This window comes from Tupaia chinensis, unplaced genomic scaffold (assembly GCF_000334495.1).
Source record: "Tupaia chinensis unplaced genomic scaffold, TupChi_1.0 Scaffold143876_1, whole genome shotgun sequence".
Classification (NCBI taxonomy): Eukaryota; Metazoa; Chordata; class Mammalia; order Scandentia; family Tupaiidae; genus Tupaia; species Tupaia belangeri.
Genome location: NW_006203727.1, coordinates 370,884 through 376,629, shown reverse-complemented (window position 1 = coordinate 376,629; position 5,746 = coordinate 370,884). Strand labels below are relative to the sequence as shown.

The following is a 5,746-nucleotide window of genomic DNA, read 5'->3' as shown; positions in this document are numbered from 1 at the left end:
AGTCTGCAGGGTTCACTCGATCAATGCCAGGACCCAAATCCAGGTCTCCTGACTCTTAACCCCTCTCTCGTAACATCTGTTTTTCTTGCAGCAAAATCCACAGAGACAGTGGCCTCTTCTGTCTCATACACTTAAGTATCCCCAGCATAGAGGTGACAATCAAAAATATCTGGTCGTCCACAAGCTAATCACACTCAGGAAGCATCGCCATTGGTTGGTTGTAGGCTTCACACAGAACGGAACAGCAGATAGAACTTCTCAACAGAAAGTGTGTGCATGTGTGGGAGGAGATATCACCAACCATAATCATATGGTGAGTAAACTCTGAAAACTCTGGAAACTTTGAACACGATTTCCAGGTGGAAGCCTCAGGAACAGCACCAGGGTTCCATTTGCCTTGAGGCTGGCAGGTACCATGCCCCTCGTCACTCATACAGCCCATGAACAGAAGTTTCTGTGTCGCCTCAAGGTTCAACCAACTTGAATCCTCCCTAAAATATTCAACAGGCTCTCTCCTCCCCCAGATGCTGGAGCTGCTAAACCTCCTTTCTTCTTCCCATAATCAAACCGCCTATAGGATATATGTAACGTTGAAACCCCAAGTCCTCTGCACATCAGCAATGCATCCCATCCCACAGGGACGGCCCTGCCAGGGTACAGAGGCACTCCCACAAGTTAGAGTTCAAAAGCAGCCTTAGACACCATTGAAGGTAGTTTTTATCAAAGATCCTATGAAGTTCTTCATTTTGCTGAAGGCATGTGCTGACTTACTGCATTTCTACACTGTTAAGACCAAATGCCTCTCAAATGAATTTGCTAGAAGGGTCTCCAGTGTGTTCCCTCTTGACATTCTTCAGTTTAGGCTTAGTTTGGGTTAATTGGTTAATGGTGAAAATAAGTACTTACATCTTTTGTCCCTAAATCAGGAGTTGCTGCTGCTGCTGCTGCTGCTCTATCCCATCCTGACAGCCTGCTGTTACAGCTGGCAGACACTGTAAACTGTAATGCCACGTCAGCCTCCCAGAACCTTTCTGCCTTGGCAACAGTTTCCCAGTGGGATTATTTAACCTGTAGCTCCAGAGGCTGGAAACATGATCTGACCACCATGTTGAGAAGGTCTGAACATAAGAAGCCACTAACTGAAAGACAGAAAAGAAACCATACACACACCTCGTTGTGTGTCTAAATGAGAATGCCAAGGAGAACTTAAATATTGTATTAACTTTCTAAACAAAATTAATGTTTTAATCATTGACAAAAAAAACTATCAGGATTAGTCATTGAAAAGGGGAAATTTAGGACTTACTTAGCATTGCAGATCTTAGTACATTAAAAAATTATGTTTGGGGACCAGCATGTGGCAAAGTGTGGCTGACTCTGGACTTCCACATGGCCAACCCCACTTTGAGTCCTGGACCCGATGGCTTGAAAATCACACTGAGTACATGTGCCTGAGTGCCCAAAATCCCAAGAGGAGACTGGAGGAGACAGTATTACACTGTGGCCATCCCCATCCAGGGTGTAATGTCTCACTTTTCCTCTCTCCGTCTCTCTCTCTCTGTTTAATCTCTGGTGAGCACATGCACTCTATGCAAATATATGTATGTCTGGAGTGGCAAAAAAAAAAAAAAAACCTGAAAAAGTGATACCTATAAATAAGGAAATGGTTGACTTATTTAATGAGATATTTATATGGTAAAACATTGGAACAGCTAATAACAAGCAAACGAACAACAAGAAATAGAGCTATATCAGTTGACTTGGAAAGACTTTTATGGAATATTATTGAGTGGAAAAGTATATGTAAAGTATATTATCCCATACGCCAATATACACACCATTGACACAACTGAATACACACACCTTACAGCTAGTGAGTCTGCTCCTGGACTAGAAATCTAAAAGAAACTTTCACACAGGCCTAAAAGGGATGTATTTACGATGTTCACTCCAACTTATTTGCAGATTATGCAAATAGCAGCTCCTGGACTTGTACAAGTGAAAAACTAAAAGGCCGTACATGATGGCCTGAACTTGGTTCTCCATCAGTGAGAGTAATAAGTAAAATGTGGAGGATGCACACCTGTGGTATCACGCATTAGATGCCAGATAGATACACGAGGGGACTTTGAATAATTCATGAAAAATAGAATTAAACTATGAGGTTTTTTTGATGCAAAATAATTCTGAAATCTATGCATAGTTTTTTTATGGTACATACTTTTGTGAAGACCCCCCCCACCATACATATATATAAAATTACTTAAGATTATATATGAATATTTCTATATGTATATGCATAATGCTATAAAAGATGTGTATCTAGGAGTTAATAATACTTCCTTTGTATTATTAGGGAAGATAGGGAGGAAAATTAACTTTTTAAAAAAGCTTTACAATAGAATGGCGTTTATTACATCCCATTCCTGTAGAATTGTATGTGGTGTATATGCTTAAATGGAAATGCATATAAGTTTCCAAAAGTGTTCAATAGACTCCTTAAAATGTGAGATACCAGATGACTCTTATTTTATTCATGGTATTGTATGTAGATTATCATTTTGTTCCTAGGAAAGCATTATTTCTATAATAAAATCACTTGCAAGTGGTAACTTGCCTGAACTCTTATGCTTCTGAGCCCTCCACTAAAACTTAAATAAATGTGGGTTTTTTCCTCTTCGTTCCAAACACACTGAAGAATTCTGGATATGTTCCTGTGCTTATCTGGAACAGAGGAGCCATGCCAAAGAGAACGGTAAAACCCTCCACCAGCCCCACCCTCACACAGCCCGCACTCCCTTGAGACGGCTGTCAGAGATGGGTCACATCTTTTTTTATATATATACTTTTTTTTTTTTTGAGAGTTTTTTGCTATAGGGAGCGTGTGCTCGCCAGGAAGACAGAGAGAGAGATAGAGAGGCAGAAAGCGAGAAATCACTCCCCAGGGGGCATGGCCATGCCTCAATCCCTTCTCCTCCATTCTCTTCTTGGGATCTTGGGCACGCACACACACGCACCCGGCGGAGTTTTAAGCCACCATGTCTAGGTCTCGAACTACAGTTAACTACATGGGAGTCCAGTGACATAGCCATTATGCTAACTGCTGGTCCCTATATACTATTTATTAACAGACAAAGTCAACACACTTATTTCTTCTTGGACACACCCATGGTATGGTCACGACGGCCAATTGTCTTAGTTGTCTTAGCTAGCCTTGAACCCAAAGGCCCCAGAAGTGGCATGGCCCTCTATGGGCCTGTAACTTCTTCAATCTCCCCAGGTCTTCACACAGCTTGTTGTCCAGACCGTTGGCCAGGACCTGGCTGTAACTTCTGTCCTTTACATCTTTCTGACTGTTCAAGACCCAGTCTGGGCTCTTGTACTGGCATGGATTCTGCTTAATAGTGGTCACATGTTCCACCTCCTCCTCAGTGAGTGCTCCTTCCCTCTTAGTCAAGTCGATGTCTGCTTTCTTCTCCACATGAGCATGTCTTTGCCCCACACCCTTAATGGCAGTGATGGCAAAGGCTATTTTCCACCCCCCATCCATGGTGTTATTGAGTACTCGCGAAATGTGCTGGAACTCCTCAAGGATCAGTAGAGACATGGTGGTAGCACATGTGGCTGTGTGTAGGCCTCCTGTGGAAGAGGAAGGTCACATCTTCATCCACTCCCGGAGGTGTGCAAACACCAGAGCCCACACAGAGAAGCTGTTGACAGTGCATCTGCACAGTCTCAGATAATGCCTCTGGCCACTTGGACATCATCTGGGTCAGTGCCAACTGAGAAGGGACTAAGAAGTGACCAACCAATCTTGCGTTTCACCTACAGAACTGGAAAATAAATCTCTCATTGCTCAAAAACCAGATAACACTTTTAAATAGTTAGAACACAGGAGAGGTCACAATGTACTTCTTGCCACTTTTTTTGTTCCTTTTTTTTTTTTTTTAATTAAATGAAGGGAGGGGGACCAGTGTAATGGTTATATCGCTGGACTCCCATGTAGTTGACCGCATTTGAGTCCTAGACCTGGTGGCTTAAACTCACACTGGGCACATGTGCGTGCATGCCCAAGATCCCGAGAGGAGAATGGAGGACAAGGGATTGTGGTGTGGCCAGACCCCCTGGGAGGTGATTTCTTGCTTTCTATCTTTCTCTCTCTCTCTATCTTTCTCTCTCTCTCCATCTTTCTGGTGAGCGCACGTGCCCTATAGCAAAAACCTCTCCAAAAAAAATGTTTTTATCCTAAAAGGATATTTTCTTAGGCTATTCCAGCTTCTATAGCACAAAACCATAGATTGGATAGACTATAAATGAAAAAGATTTATTTCTGATGGTGCTGGAGGCTGGGAAGCCAAGATCAAGGCACTAGTAGATTCGATGTCTCATGAGGTCCTGCTGCCTTCACAGACCAGTGTCCTCTCACTGCACCCTCACAGGATGGATGGAGCTCCTAGGCTCTCTTGGGATCATATATAAGGGCCCTAATCCCATGAGGATAGAGCCTTCGTGACTTTATCACCTCCCTACTTTACCTCCTGATATCATCACCTCAGGTGATAAGATTTCAACATACAAATTTGGTGGGAAGTAAACATACAGACCATAGCACTGACCTCTAACTCAACCCATCAATGACCTCTAAATCAACCCACCAATGACCTCTAATTCAACCCATCACTGACCTCTAACTCAACCCATCACTGACCTCTAACTCAACCCATCACTGACCTCTAACTCAACCCATCACTGACCTTTAATTCAACCCATCACTGACCTCTAACTCAACCCATCACTGACCTCTAATTCAACCTATCACTGACCTCTAATTCAATCCATCATTCTAAATAGAAATAACTGGAGAGCCAAAGAAGTTAAATAACTTGTCCAAGGTCCCACTGTAGAGGTCAGGGCATCTCGTTCTTAGAGACTGGTCCACAGTGTCATGCCATAGATATTCAGAACAGATCCTGCCAAACCAAGCTTATAATAACTAGGAGAGACACACATGCTTGTTTTGTATGCAAGGAGTACTTCCTTAGATTTAGGCAAAGAATAGCTAAATATGGCCTGTATTTGCCATACTTTCTCACAATTAGTTAACTTCCCTTCATCTTATTAATAATCACTCAACTAGATAAAATGAATGCAAATAGACATCCACACAGAGCAGAATGTAAATGAACGCCAAGCATATGATGTCAACAGGAAGTGCTATGAGATGAAGGAAACAGTGATAAATCCAAATGAATTTTGAGAGAATAAGAAAAGAAAGCAATGGAAGAAGAAAGGAAAAAAATTAAAAAGATAAGATGTGTGTTATCTGTAAACATTGTCCATGTTCCAGGAACACTTATTCTGTTTAGACTACTAGTAAAAATTTGGGGACCAGCAGATAGCATAATAGTTATGTCACTGGACTCCCACATAGTCAACCACGGTTCAAGTCCTAGACCCAGCAGCTTCAAACTCATGCTGTGGCTGCCCAAAATCCCAAGAGGAAAGTGGAGGAAAAAAGACTGTGTCATGGTCATCCCTCCTGGGAGGTGATTTCTTGCCTTCTGTCTCTCTGTCTCTCTGGCAAGTACACACGCCCTATAGCAAAAAAGTCTCGGGAACCAGCAGTTAGCGTAATGGCTATGTCGCTGGACTCCCACGTAGTCGACCGCGGTTCGTGTCCCGGACCCGGTGGCTTAAAACTCACGCCGGGCACGTGTGCGTGCGTGCCCAAGATCCCGAGAGGAGA

At 42.8% G+C, this 5,746-nt stretch overlaps 1 pseudogene; it reads right to left on the bottom strand.

Moving 5' to 3' along the window:
• Positions 1 to 3,208: 3,208 nt before the first annotated feature.
• On the bottom strand, positions 3,209 to 3,607 carry LOC102497664 (40S ribosomal protein S18 pseudogene; annotated as a pseudogene).
• Positions 3,608 to 5,746: the final 2,139 nt, after the last annotated feature.